Genomic DNA, 16,393 nt, shown 5'->3' with positions numbered 1-16,393 from the left:
TATCTCCACCCGGTACTTAAGTTAAGCTACTATGGGTTGGGGGAAGGGAGAAGGAAAGAATCTCCTTTGTAAAAGCCATCTTCTACAGAAGAGTTTTAGGTAATTTTCAGGAACTTAAAAAATGAAAGATAGGAGTTCTTCACTTGGTGGGCTTTTTTGGGAGAGAACCTCATAAATATTCAACAATCATCAGGAATACTGCTACACAGTAATCAATGCATATGGGAAATGGAAATGGCAATAAGGCCTACTGGTGTCTTAATCGGTGTCTGATTTTGCATCTTTTAAAAATCCAACAAGAGTAAAGTTATTTTAATACAGAGGATACTACATTCTCTAATCAAAGGAAAGCTAATCAAGGGAGCCAAACTATAAATAAATATAAGAAATTTTTCCTAAAAATTGTGATCTCAGGGATTAAGTTGTTCTTATCGGTGTTGTTTACATTAGCTACTGGTATCTTTACACTCCTCACTTAAAATGCTAATTGGTGGAATCTCCCCTTCCCAATCTCTGCCTATGACTCCATCAACAATTTTAGAAGGTATAAGTGTCTTATTCTAATCCAATGAGCCATTTTCAATTTCCTTTCATTAGCAGTGGCAAGACCCATATCTCATCTCACCCCAGCCCTTCCCCACTCCATACTCTGGATAAAACTGTTAATGAATCCTGTTTTTACTGCTCCGGCAAATCCTAACCCCTTTCATCTCTGAACCCCAATAACATTTGCTGGTCTTCGTTCACTCATTTTTTTGTTTAAATCTTAAATATATACTTATTTTTTGCTAATTCCATGTTTGCAGGTCTTGTATCCTGAATGAGACTGCAAATTATATTCAAATGTAAAGGCCTAGTGGGCAATGACACATCTTACTCATCTCAGCATCACCAGTTGGTCATGCCAACTGACTAGCACATAACAGGCACATAATAAACATTATGGAAATATTTGTTGAGGTGATCTGGATGGCAGAAACAGTGTACTATGTATACTTCTCTTATATGAATCTCTCAGAGCACACCACTGGGAAAGCCCAACACAACGTGCGGCAGAGCTAAATCACAAGCAACTCCTGAAGAGAGGAAGGGAGAAGAACATGAGCATTAATTAATACCAACCCATCTTTCATTAGATTCCCATCAACATTCTCAGGAGCTAAAAGACATGGTGTGAACACAGGATGTACCAAGTGATAAGAGCAAGCAATACATTTCCTCACCCCAAGAAAAGTCTTCCACTTTTTCCATCTACCTATATCTTATTAACCTTTAAGGCCTACCTCTTCCTGTCCACCCCAATTCACAGTGAAATACCCTAAGCTCTCCAGTACCTGAGGATGAGTAGCTACTTAGCATTTTCACTTAAAACAAGGGATGGATCTAAACTTTAACAAAAATAATTCAAAATAAACACCAGTAAAAGTTACTGATTGTAAAAGTTGGCAAACACCAGGAAATACTTCTCTTAATTTTTTCTCAGTTGTTAAATTTATCACATAAGATGTATTTCCCTTTTTAAAAGAAAACATATGGGTTTTCTGGGGTGATCTGAGCTGAGGCATGATCATGGATGATCAAATAAAACTCTCAAGATCATATCCCAGAGGCAGCATGGCACTGAAGAAAGAAGTGAGGTTTGAAAGTGAAACAGACCTACAATCAAATTGCCAAATCACCATTCATTAGCAGTGACCTTGAGCAAGTACTTTAACCCCTCTTAACCTGTTATGTAATCAACAAATGCAGAATTAAGATGAAAATTAGAAATAATGTACATAAAACACCTAGGCCAGTGCCTCTCTTAATAAATTTCAATTGTTAATGGTTTTGTCTATTGTCATTTTTCTTAGCCCACAACAAATGATAGAAAATGATTTATTGGCAAATCTGACATTTTAGGGTTTCTACTGTAATTTTTTAAAAATTGGAAGCAACAAAATATCAATAAGAACTCACCTTTAAAAAGCTATTTTGTCTATGAATTTAAAAGTAAACCCTGGTCAGTTGCAGTGGCTAACGCCTATAATCCCAGCACTTTGGGAGGCGGAGGCGGAAAGGAAGATTTCTCAAGCCCACAAGTTCAAGATCAGCCTGAGCAACATAGTGAGACTCTGTCTCTATTTTTAAAAAGTAAAAAAAGTAAGATCTGCAGGAAGAGAAACACAAAGTGTTCTCTTGGGTAAGGTGTATCTATTAAATCAGATGGCTAGGATAATTTACAAGCAAAAAAAGCTCTTTAAGGGAGCACCTAACAGGATATATATATCCTGTTATTTCTTTTATATATATATAAAATTATATCACTATATGTGTGTATATGTATGTGTGTATATATAGAGAGATATACATATATATATATATGGTTTACTCCTACCTAGAGTTTCTACATAAATCTGTATGTAGAAATCTACATAGATTTATAGATACAGATTCTAATCTACAGATATAGATTTATAGATATAGATATCATAGAAATTCCACATAGGGATAAACCCAATATTGTAGTATCTATGTCATAGAAAGGCTATGGGTAAAGATAATTTTTTAACCTAATCAAAATTCTGCTCCTCCCTCAAACCAGGGATATTTACCTGACAATCACAAGCCAAAGGGAAAGAGAAAAGGCAGTATCTGCCTGTCTGAGAAAATGGGCATGAGGAAGGGGTGGGCAGAGCTGGCTATAAACGATGGGAATTTCTTTATGGAGGAAGGAGACAACTGACTGCGGCACCACCTTCTTTTGTTGCTTTCAGGTAATGGAGGAATCCCTAAGTCATTTACTTGCTCTAGTAGCAGGGCTGTGAAAAAGGAGAGAGTAATGTTTGGTCCTCCTACAGGGCAGGACTAAAAGCTGTGAAGGAGTTAAAGCTTTCAGAATATTAGAGTGAAAATGCTGGCAGGACTTCTAGGGCTTTTTTAGCCAGCCTAGTGGAATGGAAGAGTCTGGGCATTAGAGCCAGATGGGCCTTCCCAGCTAAGTGACCTTGGGCAAGTTGGACAGCCTCTCTAGCCTACACTTTTCTCATCTATACAATTGGGTTAACAGCATTTGCCCTGCAGAGTCATAAGAATTTAATAAGGTAACAAATAAACAAACTGCTTCAGAATAGGCACTCAATACAGGTTAAATGCTTTTCCCCTAAACCTCAGGCTAGCGATAAAACGCCCCTGGAATATATAGTGATATACCATACATGCTCATTTTCTCCTTTTCCTCCACTTGCATAAAGAGAAGCAAGTCCAAAAAGAGAAAACAACTTTTCCGAGGTTGCAATACTAGTTACTGGCAGAACTGGGGCTAAAAGCCAGTTCCTTCAAGTTCAGTGCAATGTACCTTGCCTCATTAGGAACAATCCCTTAGGGATGGGCTCTGAGAGTAGATGCAAACAAGAAAACAAGCTAACCGCAATGTCCGCCATTCCCTGTGATTCAGATACCTAAGAGTTAACGTTCAGTCTCAGCTAGGGCTCCGGAGTTGGCTGACTCCTTAGGCACTGAAATCCATTCCTCCATGTGATTGGTTGGTTCCCAAAGGGGTGGGGAAGAGGAAAAGGGAGAAGAATGTCACCCGATCCCCAGGGGTAAACAACAGCAAAAACATCTGCTCAGGTTTTTAACTAAATCTGTGAAATATTTCTGAACACTTGACCACCAAACTTGAAAAACTGTTAACTTCTGACCTTAATCAAAAAGGTTGTTCTGTAATGACCAGATCCTTAGTAATGCAATCTGGACAAACACATGCAAAAGGACAGTTTAATATTTCTCTAGCACAAAATTAGTACCCAATGCTCGTGTGCTCTAGGTGCTTGAAATCGACACTGCCACCAACCCTCCTCCCCCTTTGCCATTACAGAGAGAAACCAGCCTGCCTGCTTCCACCCTACCATTTTACTCGAACTCTGCCATTTCGGAAACATGACAGGACTACACAATCACATTCTCTCCTCTGAGCCACCTCCTTTAAGAGGAGCCCCATCCCCTTGTAACTCTCTGTAATTATGTTAGCACACATGTGCAGGGCAGAGAGAAGGGAAGGTTTGGGGAGGAAGAAACCCAATACCCTGCCAAATCCATTGGGAAGTCTGCCCAAGTTATTAATCCAGGATGGGGCCACTTAACTAAATTAGTTGAAGCAATGCCCTTCAATCCTAGCTAGATTCTTTCCCCAGGGGATAATGCAGGAAGGGTCTGCCTCCTCAAAATCTTATTACCCCAAACAACTCTTTTTTTCTTCAGAAGTTTCTCTCTCCCATTTCAAAGCTATAAACAAAATACTTTGGTTTTATGCAGAGAATCAGAGAGGCAGCTGCTCTCCCTGAGTACACTACAGGGACTCCACATGACTGGTCAGTAAGGAGCTGCTGAAAAGTGCATTCCCTTTGTTCTTACAGCCACAATGAAATTTTAAAGTCCCAATTATGTAAACCAGGGTGAGGGATGAAGAACTACAGTTAAACCAAAGAGAAAGCCTCCTGCGGAATGACTAAAACTTGAAGTCCTTTTACAACCTCAGCCAGTACAGGAATCAGCTCTAGTTCACCTTAATATGGCCCAGAAAGCAGGAGTAAGCCACACCTTCTCCCAGGCCCATCCTAAATAATCTGGAATTGCCAGACAGATCATCTCTCAGAAACTGTGTAGACTACAAATGACCCAAAACCACTCTACACTCACTCAAAGAGGAAAGATTCCTCAATACTGAACACAAGCAAATCAGCCCAGGAAGTTAAGTGGCAGAGGCTCCTTATGTCTCCTCTTTGTCTCTATTCTTTAATCCCAAAGCCAAATTTAATCTAAATCATGTTACTAATGCCCTGTGCTAACACAGATGTCTCATTTATAAATCCTAGGGAACATAAGTGACTTAGCTCTCTTTCACAGTAATGCTCAGCAAATTAACTACTCAATGAGGTTCAGTATGATTATTAAAAACACAGGCTTCAGTATCAAGCCAACCTTGATTTAAATGCCTGTTCTACCACTTTCCAGCTCTGTGACTTGTACTTCTCTAAAGCCCAGTTTCTTCATTAGTAAAATATGGCTTCTACTGTCCACCTTACAGAGAGAACGGGTGTTTGTTTGTGACAGGGTCTCACTCTTGCTCAGGCTGGAGTGTAGAGGCGTGATCTCGGCTCACTACAACCTCTGCCTCCTGGATTCAAGCAATTGTCGTGCCTCAGCCTCCCAAGTAGTTGGGATTGCAGGCATGGGCCACCACACCCGGCAAATTTTTTTATTTTTAGTAGAGATGGGGTTTCGCCATGTTAGCCAGGCTGGTCTTGAATGCCTAGCCTCATGTGATCTGCCTGCCTCAGCCTCCCAAAGTGCTGGAGTTACACGCGCGAGCCACCTCACCCAGCCAGGAGAGTGGTTGTTAATAGTAATGAGGAGTGGGCTGGCCGTGGTGGCTCATGCTTGTAATTCCAGCACTTTGAGAGGCTGAGGTGGGCGTGTCACCTGAGGTCAGAAGCTTGAGACCAGCCTGGCCATCATGATGAAACCCTGTCTCTACTAAAAATACAAAAATTAGCTGAGAATGGTGGCTCATGCCTGTAATCCCAGTTACTGGGGAGGCTGAGACAGGAGGATCACTTGAGCCCAGGAGGCAGAGGTTTTGCAGCAAGCCGAGATCACGCCACTGCACTCCAGCCTGGGTGATACAGAGAGACTCTATCTGAAAAATTAAAAAAAAAAAAAAAAAGTAATGAAAAGTGGATGGTATGTGCATATCTGCATTAACACAGTACTTGATGCATAGCAAGCATTCAGTAAATAGTACCTGGTACTATAAATTATTCTTAAGGAACATAAAACAACTTCTATAAAGGAATAACACAGCCACCTGACAACCTTATTAGCATTCGTGCACCTTACCCATCCCATCATGAGTGGTAAACAGCATGAGAATGCCAAAATTTATTTAATGACTATGTTGAGCAACTGCTAGGTGATGGGGGAAAAGAGTGAAGGATACAACTTCTCCCTGTAAAGGAGCTCATGTTGGTAGGGGAAGACACAACAAAAAAGAAGGGGAGGAAGAGAAAGTACTGAAAGGGGTCTCAGTATGGCACTACTACCCAGCTTAAGGGTTCCACTGTGAAGGGGCTGGGTTCAGATCTATCTCAGCAGTGAGGGTCATGTTGAAGAGATCTGTTAGGGTCACGGGACAGGAAAATGTTGGAAAGCAAGGCCCATTCTGGAATTCTGTACACTAAGAATGAGAGGAGGGGACAGTCAAAATGCACAGTGAGAGAAGGATTTTTATTTTTATCTTTTCTCTTCACATTACACTAGGCAAAAATTATACCAGGCATAGAGCTGACAACCATGATCAAATATTTTCAAGCAGGAACTACAAGATGACTGCTTGTTAGGTTAGTGTAGCAGCACATATTTATTTTTTAGCAAATAGCCTGGGGCTCTCAAGGAATTATAATCACGTAGTCATGAAGATACTCACCGGACACAGTGCACTGCACGGGAGGCTGGGGGAAGGGGAGGCCAGAAGGGGCTGGGTTCTGTGAGTCAGTGGCACGCAAACTCACAAACCAGTGCTCTTGCTCTTTCCTATAAATTTTCATCATCACAATTGCAATCTGTCAAACTCTCAAGTACACCTTAAAGCCTGCACTGCTGATGGAGTACAGCAGGGCTTGGCCACTCCTTGGTCATGACAGTACATGTCCTTCAGGAAACAGCTCTGCACTGGGAAAAAAGCACTCAACTGAGAATGAAGGCTCAATATCACAGACTCAGCTTTGCCACTAGCAAGAGATATAAGAAAATAAGACTATGGCTTTGGTAAGTCATCTAACTTCTCTGGAACTCAGTTTCCCCAAATGTAAAATAGGGGTGATATGATTAAATCTAGCTCTGACATTCAATGGCTCATGAACTGAGGGCCAAGCTGACGTCCTCTACCCAGAGTTCTTGTTTCAGTATTAGGGCTGACATGCCAAAGGGCCAGGGTATCAAGACAAATGATTACAATTCACTCTCTAAACTAGACTGAAAGTTCTGGCAAAGTAGAAAGCCATCTACAACATTTCTGGTGTACAAATTAAAAAGACTTACATCCTGACCCATATCACTCCTTGGAGATTAAATCAAGAAAGCAAGCAACAGGAATCAACAGAACAACAGTCAAGTCACCTGGCACCCAGAAGGGCGCATTGTTTGCTTGCTAAAGGAGCCCTCCAAATTCTGCAGCTGAGAAAGACATACAGGGGCCTTAGAGTCAGCATTCATTCCAAAAACACAGGAATGATGGTTGCTATTTCTGCTTAATAGATCAGGACCTCACAAATGGGTGTCATCTCCACTGGACGAATCATATAGTCAGAAATAATCTTACAAATGCCAGCACTCAACAAACTGGCAGCTCTTTAGAGAGGACTCTCTGGGGACCCAGAGCTGCAGTAACTGGGGGAAATGTATCCAGATTAGATCAGCAAAGGCCTCTCCAGTTCCCCATGAGGTATTGTAGGGGGCAATGGTGCTGGCCAACACACAAGATTTACACAATGAGCTCCTGAATACTGCACATGTTCGGGTCAAAAGAGCTGCCGCTCTGCTACAAACAATTCATGAAGCAGCAGATGCCAACTGTCCTGTCACCTAGGCCTTCAGCAGTAATTCCTCAAGAAAGCCTGATGGGCTTGGTTTTCATGGTAGTCACCTATTCCTCCCATTTTAAATTAAGGAAAATAATACTTATTTATTGTCTCATTCTCTTCACTTTTCTTTTCCCAACATAAAAACATGTTTTCCCACCATAAATAAATAAATAAATAAAGATGTGGTATATCCACATATTATTTAGCAATTAAAAAATGAAGTACTGCTATAACATGGATTGTGCTACTATGTGAAAACATTGTTTTAAGTGAAAGAAGCCAGACACAAGGGACCACATATTTTATTGAGTCTATTTATATAAACTATATACAGAATAGGCAAATCTATGGAAAAGTGGAGACCACTTGTTGCATAGGGCTAGGGAAGTAGTGGGCATAGAGGAATTAAGAAGTGATGATTGGCCGGGAGCAGTGGCTCACGCCTGTAATCCCAGCAGATTCAGAGGCTGAGGTGGGCAGATCACTTGAGGTCAGGAGTTCAAGACTAGCCTGGTCAACACGGCAAAATGCCGTCTCAACTAAAAATACAAAAATTAGGCAGGTGGCGTGTGCCTGTAGTCCTAGCTACTTAGGTGGCTGAGGCAGGAGGATAGCTTGAACCTGGGAGGCGGAGCTTGCAGTGAGCCAAGATCATGCCACTGCACTCCAGCCTAGGCAACAGAGTGAGACTGTCTCAAAAAAAAAAAAAAAAAGAAAAAGAAGTGGTAACTAAGGGGAATGGAGTTTCTTGTGGAATAATAAAAATGTCCGAAACCTGACTGTGGCAATGGTGATGGTTGAATGACTAAACATGCTAAAAGCCATACACTTTAAATGGGTAACTTGTACAGTATGTGAATTATATCTCAATAAAGCTATTTTAAAATGCTCTAGGAGAATATATAACCTCCCTTGGGAGGGAAATTTTAATGAGGGAACTTTGATTCTTCTAGCCATCCCTTGTTTCTAAATGCCTGCCTGTTCCTTCCTATCAATGATTCACTTTGCTATTCCCATCCTCTGCTCACTGCACTATCTAGCTCAGGCTTACACCTTTCCTATGAAAACAACTGGGCTATTAGCTTTGCTTTGTTCTTCAAGTCCACGTCTGCTCTATCTTGACTTTAGTGTCCTTTCTTACACACCTAGTCTCCTTCTGTCCCAGCTCACATAGTAAAATAATACATATACACACAGAATAGTGGCTAAAGACCCGTCACATCATGAAAAAAGAATGAGGATAAACAACAGCATAAAAGCACAGGTTTGGGAGTTTTAACTAATTTGGTTCCAATCAAAGCATTTGGCCAAGTTACTTTAAATGTCACTGTCAGTTTCCACTGCTGTAAAATGGGGAAAACTAATGTATCTCATGCATGTGGTTATTATAAAAATTAAGTGGAAAAATCTATGTAAATGATTAATATGATGCCTGGTCACAAAGGTCCTCAATAAATAACTGCTATTTATGGAAGTCTTATGCCCAGTTTTTCTCATGCTGTCATTTGGCAGCTCAGCCTCTATGTCAAAAAGCCAACAATAAAAGCAGGTTGTTGGCACCATCAAATTGTTCACAATCGTATTCCTATTTGTTCTAACCCATCTAACTCACAGATCCCAGTCTATTCCTGACACTTTGGCTTTTTTACTTCAATTTGTATTCTTATTTCTGGGCTCACTTTAACCTCAAACATGTTGAGTATTGCCTTTCCAGTTGCATGTCCCCTTCTCAACCAAAATCTGCTTATCATCTTAATTATTTATTATACTTTAAGCCACTCTGGACAAATTGTTTACCCAGAGTACCAAAGCACTCAGTATCCTATTCTTCCTAAAAGCATATAATGAAATCAAAACAAGTCGGACTTTAGAAAGAATTATGATAAAAAAGCTTACAACCTTACAAGGGACTACTAGGCAGCCATGAAATGATGCAGCAGACATAGTTAATGGCATGAAAAGATGTGTGTAATAAAGTAGGGCTGAGCTGGAGGCATTTTACAAAAGTTTGCACAATATGATTGACATCTTGTAAGGAATTTTAAAATGTGTACATATGCAAACAAAGCTGCACTGAAACAAGATAATAAACAACAAAACGTTAAGATAAAGTTAACTATATTAAGGCAAATTTTATTCTATTCTTTTGATCTGCTGTATATTCTAAATTTTCTTTAACGAATGTGTATTACTTTTATTTTTAAAAAATATTTTAAGGACTTTTAAAAAAGAATTAATTTAAAGATTGTAATGTCTCTTAGCATTTTCTTACCAGCCACTATAGTATGGTATGGCTCAGGAGTCAGAAAAACCAGGGTTCAAATCCTTATTCTACCACTTATTGTATGTACGACTTTGGCAAATCACTTAATGCTTTTAGGCTTGCTGTTCTCATGTGGAAAATGAAGAGGAAACTCCCAGCCAAGTACTTGGCATGTAGTCTTCCATAAATACCAATGCCCTTAACTCTTTCATTCCTTTACCCTATAGCAGTGGTTCTCAAGTTGAGTGTGTATAAGAATTACCAGCGCATGTTAAAACAGATTGCTGGACCCCATCCTCAGAGTTTCGGATTCAGTAAGTCTGGGGAAAAGGCAGAGACCATGAATAAAGGTAAGTTCCCAGGTGATGCTGATGCGGCTGGGTTTGAAGCCACACTTTGAGGATACCACTCTAGGCAATAAGACTCACAAAGTCTTCTTACAACATGTTATACAGGTATTAAGTGCTCTTTCACATCAAAAGTATTTTAGGAATACATGCTCACTGGATACTGAACTAAATTAGAAGCTAATACTGAACACCTCCCCAAAAGGCCAGCCTTACAACATGGGATAATTTACCCCAGGACATTAAGGGAATTGGTTTTCCACTTAAAGCAGTCAGGAAATAACAATTAACACTGCATTTAGAATATTCTGGTTCCAGCATGGGAGAAAACATGAGAATGCAGACACAGATCAAACAAAATGAAGAGCTAGACAAGAGAATCCACTGCAAGAAGTTCTGTGACTGGTAAATTCATCTGGGGCAGAAGAGCAGATTCTATAGTGTCACAGAACACTTGCTTTGCTCTGGGTGCCCTCTGTTGACAAAAACTGACATAGCCACTTCCTTCCCTCCCTTTTCTCCTCCCACCCTAGGGCCAAGAGTCCCTCCAGTGTGACTCAGACTTGAGGCACGGTTTCCAGTTAGAAAATTTTCCTAGGCCCATATGTAGGCAAGACAGACCTTTCCTTCCTCCAGCTTTCCTAAGTCCCCTTCTCTGTGTGCTTGTATCTGCAGCTTATCTTCAAACAGGTTAATTGTTTCAGGATTGTGGAACAAAAAGTGAACAGCACTTCGCATAATGATATGTGAAATTTAAATCACAATGGCATTTCATTTTAGATATGGCTAGTATTAGCGCAGAGAGAATAAACTGATTTTGTAAATAGTGTCAAATACAATGTGAAACTCTGTTGGTATTAAAAATACTGATGAGGCTGGGCACAGTGGCTTACATTTGTAATCCCAGCACTTTGGGAGGCCAACGTGGGCAGATCATGAGGTCAGGAGTTCAAGAACAGCCTGACCAACATGGTGAAACCCTGCCTCTACTAAAAATACAAAAATTAGCCGGGCGAGGTGGCTAATTTTCCAGCTACTCAGGAGGCTGAGGCAGGAGAATCGCTTGAACCTGGAAGGCAGAGGTTGCAGTCAGCCAAGATTGTGCCACTGCACTCCAGTCTGGGCGACAGAGCTAGACTCCATTTCAAAAAAAAAACAAAAAACTAGACATGTCTAAATCAGGACTTTGGTCTATGGGCCACTTGTTTTTGTAGAACCCACACACACACTAACAGCTAAGAAATAGCTTTTACATCTTGTAATAATTGAAAGAAAAATCAAAAGAAAAATGATGTTTCATGACATATAAAAATTACATGAAATTAAAATTTCAGTATCTGCAAATAAAGTTTTATTAGAATACAGCCACACACTTTGTTTACTATAATCTAAGGCTGCTTCCCTGCTACTGTGCCAGAGTTCCTGAGTAGCTCTAACAGAGACCACATGGCCCAGATGCTCTCAGATGCTTTACAGAAAGTTTGCCCCCTCCTGTTCTAAACTATTGATAAATGTGACACCTGAACCTTCAGTCAGGTATGAAGTGCTGAGTTTGAAATCTTATGGCCCTGTCTTAGTAATGACTTCCCATAACATTTAGTGTGAGTCCTGCACAGGGTGAGTGGTCAGCCTACACTGCCTACCACACTCCTCTTGCATCCACAGAAGCTGAAGGTACTGTGCTAGATTTGTGGCATGTTTTTTGGCTAATACTTACCAGCAATCCTACAAAAGCATCCCATCTTACAAATGAGGAAGTAAGCCTAACAGAAGTTAAGTATCAGTCCAAACTGGAATTTGAACTCAGGTCTGTCTGACACCAGAGTTCTTTGATCATTCCTCACTGGTTTTCAAACTGTCTTCCAGTCAGCAGAGCCTTATAGGGAGAGGGAAACACAGAGGACCGGGCTCCAGGCCTTTCATCTCTTTTTTTTTTTTCCTTTTATTTCCCCAACTTCTTACACTTCCATATTTTTTTTTTAGAGACAGGGTCTTTTGTTGCCCAGGCTGGAGTACACTGGCACAGTCAGCTCACTGAAGCCTCGAACTCCTAGGCTCAGGCCATCGTCTTGCCTCAGCCTCTAGAGTAGCTGAGACTACAGGTGCACACCACCACACCTGGCTAACTTCCAAATCTTTTCTAGGAGGACCATTCCATTTGCCTTTTTAATAAATTGTGGCCAAGGATTTTTTTTTTTTTTTAAAGCCAATTTTATGCTACTTACCTTGGCAAATCTCTCAGGAAACTGGAAATCTTCATTTCCTCATCTGCCAATGGAGATTAAAACCCTTCCCCTCCACCCAAATAATAAAGACTCACTGGGGTCTCACCAAAGATCAAATGAGAATGGGTATGAAAGCAATACCTGTAAACTACACAGGACTATAGCTATATAACACATAACTATCACCCCTTAGTAAATAGGGAAGCAAGTGGGGAAAATAATGTTTGCTACTGAGCAAAGAAAAATTAAGCATGCAAGTAAAATGCAAAAAAATAACATTCAAATAAAAGTAAATAAGTGCCCAGTGCAAAAATAACCTTGGAATCTAACACATTTATTTTAAAACTCAGATTCACTCATTAACAACTACATAGCCTAGGACAATGACTTAATCCCTTTGAGCCTTGGTTTCCTCCCCTTCGAATGGGATTTAAAAACGACTTGCTCTATACAGTGCCGAGCACATAGTCAGTATTCCACCCGTGAGCCCTCTTTTCATCAGGACACCCCTTCCCATGCCGAGACACGTGTTACTCTGAAATTAAGATCATGTACGGGCTCCCTGCACCAATAATAAAATACCAGAATTAAAGAGCTAAAAGCATCTTTATCTTAAACGATCCTGTGATCCACATGACACTGCAAAGTTTGTGAGAGCATAGGCTAAAGACACACTAAGGGAACAAAGATCCTAATGCAGTAATAGGAGATTCATGGGAAAAGTTCTACTAATTCAATAAGTATATTTGTTGAGTGTCTTAAGAGCCTTCTATGGCTCCATAAAATGACAGATTTACATTTAATATCCACTTGACTGAACCCATTAAATGTGTAAGAGGCACTCTCTTGCTGAACATCAGATATCTGGTTTCTTAAGTATTAATTTTTCATATCGCTCTGGCCAGGCAAAGGCAATAACAACCTAGTGAACGTCCAACCACAGTTTTGTTTTTTTCTCCCTTTGTCCGTAACAGAAAATCCAAATGGAGGAGTCTCTGTATTTCAACAGGCTGCAGTTGAGTTTATTTAATTTATCCCTTTACCACACTTTACCAAATTCATACTGGGCATGTACTTTGTGCAAAGTATTCAAGAAAACTAAGAAGCATGAGAGAACTCTTGTTCTTACAGAATTCTGTGTGTTGTCAAACCTTTTCACCATAATGCGATAGGCAGTGATAAAGTGCTATTACAAAGTAGAAGACTGGGCCGGGCACAGTGGCTCACGCCTGAAATCCCGGCACTCTGGGAGGCCGAGGTGGGTGGATCACTTGAGGTCAGGAGTTCGAGACCAACTCGAACTAGCCAACATGGTGAAACCCTATCTCTACCAAAAAAATAAAATAAAAAATTATATATAATATATACATAAAAGTTAGCCAGCGTGGTGGTGCATACTTGTAATCTCAGCTACTCGGGTGGCTGAGACAGGAGAATCACTTGAACTCGGGAGGCAGAGGTTGCAGTGAGCCATTCCAGCTGCTACACTCTAGCCTGGGCATCAGAGCAAGACTTCATCTCAAAAAACTAAAAAAAAAAAAAAAAACAAAACAAACAAACAAAAAAAAAACCAAGGTAGAAGGCCGGGCACAGTGGCTCACGCCTGTAATCCCAACACTTTGGGAGACTGAGGCAAGAGGATTACTTGAGCTCAGGAAATCAAAATCAGCCTGGGCAACGTAGCAAAATGCTGTCTTTACTGAAAATAAAACATTAAAAAAATTAGTTCGGCATGGTAGCACATGCACACCTGGGTAGTTCCAGCTACTTGGGAGGCTGAGGTGGGAGGATCACTTACTTGAGCCCAGGAGTTCGAGGCTGCACCACTGCACTCCAGCCTGAGGGACAGAGAGAGATTCTGTCTCCAAAAAAACACAAAAAGCAAAGTAGAAAGCATGTGCCCTGGGACACTGAGTCAGCTCGCAAATAAGTGCACTAACCAAAACCTCAAGGAGAAGGTAGCATTTGAAGTGAGATTTAAAGGACGGACTGTATTTAAACATGAGAAATGGGAAATAGTGTAAGTAAAGGAATTAGAATTCAAACCCACATCTAATTTCAAAGCTATGCTACCCCACCCCACAGTGTGGCTTGAACAGAGTACCTTACACAAAACAGAAGGAAAAAGACTGAAGCCAGATCACAGAAGGCTTAGCATATCACACTAAAGAATAATCAGCAGATAAAAGCTAAGCAGAGTAATGAGACTCCAGTGAGATCAGAGCTGTTTAAATGCATGATTACATAGTACTTGCTGAGAGTATTTTCTGGTGGTACCAAAGTTTCTAACAGAAGATCTTAAGTTACCTGTTTATTCCCGTCTCTCTAATCAACCCTAGATGAGATCAGTATAATAGTATGCAGCTAATGCTATTAAGAAAATTAAACTATTTAATCTGTAACTGAAACCCATAACTATATTGTCCACCAACTACGAGGCCTTTTGTCTTACCTTATACTTAATTAGTTGGTTTCACTCTAAATCATCTGCCAGTGACTGTCTGTTAAAGAACAAAGGACTGAATAAATATGTCAAGCTTCTTAAATGTAACTCACAAAATGATAGCCAGAATTGATTATAAAAAGACCACCAATTGCTTGGTAGTACTAACCCCTACAGCAAGAATATGCCTACTAACTACTTAGCTGCCCTAACCAAGTCTAGTCAGATGAATTTCTCGATTTTGAAAATTGCTAATGGAAATTCTGTAATTTTCCTTTGTAAATGGCCCTAGTGATTAATAATCTTTAGTCAGATAATTCTTTTTGATGGTCACATTAAACCTCTCATTACAATACAAATCAATTGCCTATATACAAAGTAACAGGTCAATCTACTGAAAAGTCAACCAGTGAAATTATGATCCATTCATTAACAAAATATTTAAGCAACTGGGTCATGAGTGGATCAACAATCACAGCTTAACAATCCCAGCAACCCTAAACTAAGCAAAAAGAGGCAAAGCTAGGGGAAAAAGTCAAATTGTGGCATAAAAGGCAGGATGTGACAAACCAGGTACAGAAGAGCGATGAGAATAAAAGCCAGCCATATTTCTAATACTTCTGGCATCATTCATCTATCCACAGATCCACAGTAGCCCTGAAGGATTCAGCAGGTGAGAGAACACTCAAAGTATGACACTCCCAAGACCCACAAAAACCAAACCCATTACCACCAAAGAGTCCTTAAAGCAAAAAGAAGAAACTTGGGCCCAGAGATGAGAAGAGACTCTCTAGATTACCTGGAAAGTCAAAGGCAAAGGTTAGTGCAACCTATTTTCACAACATCAGGCAGTAAGTCACTCTTGACCTAGGACATTTTTAAGACTTTAATCCTTTCAAACATCCTATGGTATCCTCACTTTCACAGAAAACTGAATCTTAAGAGAAGTTAAGTGATTTCCTCAGAGTCCTTGCAGTATTTCCCAAACTCACTTGGATCCAAACTTTATGGAAATGTTCATACAGACATGTTAAACGAATTCAAACAGAGGCAATAAGGAAAGATTTCATAAGGGAGATTAAATTGTTAACAAGGATCTTAAAGGATACTTAGGATTCTGCTGGTAAAGGAGAAACATTACAAACGAAAGGCATTAGGAAGAAATAAATGCCCAAGATAGATATTTGAAGGACTGTGAAGAGACATATAAGGCAGAAGGCAGGCTGGGTGCAGTGGCTCATGCCTGTAATCCCAGGACTTTGGGAGGCCAAGTCCGGTGGATCATCTGAGGTTGGGAGTTGGAGACCAGCCTGACCAAAATGGAGAAACCCCATCTCTACTAAAAATACAAAATTAGCCGGGTGTGGTGGCACATGCCTGTAATCCCAGCTACTCGGGAGGCTGAGGCAGGCGAATCGCTTGAACCCAGGAGGTGGAGGTTGCAGTGAGCTGAGATTGCGCCATTGTACTCCAGCCTGGGCAACAGGAGCAAA

The 16,393-nt window shown here is 40.5% G+C and overlaps 1 protein-coding gene and 1 pseudogene across 24 annotated transcripts in view; both read right to left on the bottom strand.

Moving 5' to 3' along the window:
• RBFOX2 (RNA binding fox-1 homolog 2) overlaps positions 1–16,393 on the bottom strand; it is a 296,547-nt gene that overhangs the window by 174,971 nt on the left and 105,183 nt on the right. The gene's annotated exons all lie outside the window — the stretch shown is intronic.
• The window catches only part of LOC126963739 (NADH dehydrogenase [ubiquinone] 1 alpha subcomplex subunit 9, mitochondrial-like), a 35,861-nt pseudogene extending 19,468 nt beyond the window's left edge, over positions 1–16,393 (bottom strand). The window contains exon 1 of the transcript XR_007729201.1: positions 1–16,393. This exon is cut by the window's left edge and continues 19,468 nt beyond it. The product of XR_007729201.1 is annotated as an NADH dehydrogenase [ubiquinone] 1 alpha subcomplex subunit 9, mitochondrial-like (transcript).

The sequence above is a fragment of the Macaca thibetana genome, chromosome 10 (assembly GCF_024542745.1).
Source record: "Macaca thibetana thibetana isolate TM-01 chromosome 10, ASM2454274v1, whole genome shotgun sequence".
NCBI lineage: Eukaryota > Metazoa > Chordata > Mammalia > Primates > Cercopithecidae > Macaca > Macaca thibetana.
Note: the sequence above shows the minus strand (reverse complement) of the source record. Positions and strands in the feature narration are given on the sequence as shown.